General features: G+C 43.0%; 1 protein-coding gene across 1 annotated transcript in view; it reads right to left on the minus strand.

Annotated features, from left to right (window-relative positions):
- KSR2 (kinase suppressor of ras 2) overlaps window positions 1–621 on the minus strand; it is a gene marked incomplete at both ends in the record, with an annotated part of 68,097 nt that overhangs the window by 59,364 nt on the left and 8,112 nt on the right. The window lies entirely within an intron of this gene.

A 621-nucleotide genomic window follows, 5' to 3' on the forward strand; every position in this document is an offset into this window, starting at 1 on the left:
CACCAGGATGAGACATCCCTAGCCTGGCCAAGGCTGCTGCCCACACCTCTCTCCCCCTATTTGTGCCATTTGCATAACGAGGAGGCTGTAATGAACTGGGGCTCCTCTCCACCCCTAATTATCCATCACCACAGGCACAGAGCCGAGCAAAGGACTGTCAGCAGTGACTTCAGAGCATCCAAGTGATGATCCAAGTGGAACTTGGTCCTTGATCCAAGTTCAAGGTCCCTTCACCAACACCTTTTGATCGTCTCTGCCTAAGAAAACCAACAGAATCCCAAAGCTCTTCATTTCCAAGTGTCTCTTTCCCCCTCCCTGTTTGGATTGTTAATTGGTTGCTCTCTTCCTGCTCCAGCCTTTCCATGGGGAACGTTGTATTTCAAGCTCCAGAGGAAAAGTGAAGGAGGAAAGGGCCTAGGAAATGAAAGGTTTGGATTGAAAGAAAGCTCCAAGCAGGGGGTGGAAAAGGGGGAATGAGGAGTTTGCTTGAATCATTCTTTCAGAGCAGAAAATCAAAATAAAGATGATTAAAAAAATGTTGAAATATAAGAAAAAATAGAAAATAAAAATTGAATGCATCCATGAAAATATAAACAAAATAAAAATATAAATAACAAAAAC

Source organism: Acanthisitta chloris, unplaced genomic scaffold, assembly GCF_000695815.1.
Source record: "Acanthisitta chloris isolate BGI_N310 unplaced genomic scaffold, ASM69581v1 scaffold3175, whole genome shotgun sequence".
Lineage (NCBI taxonomy): Eukaryota > Metazoa > Chordata > Aves > Passeriformes > Acanthisittidae > Acanthisitta > Acanthisitta chloris.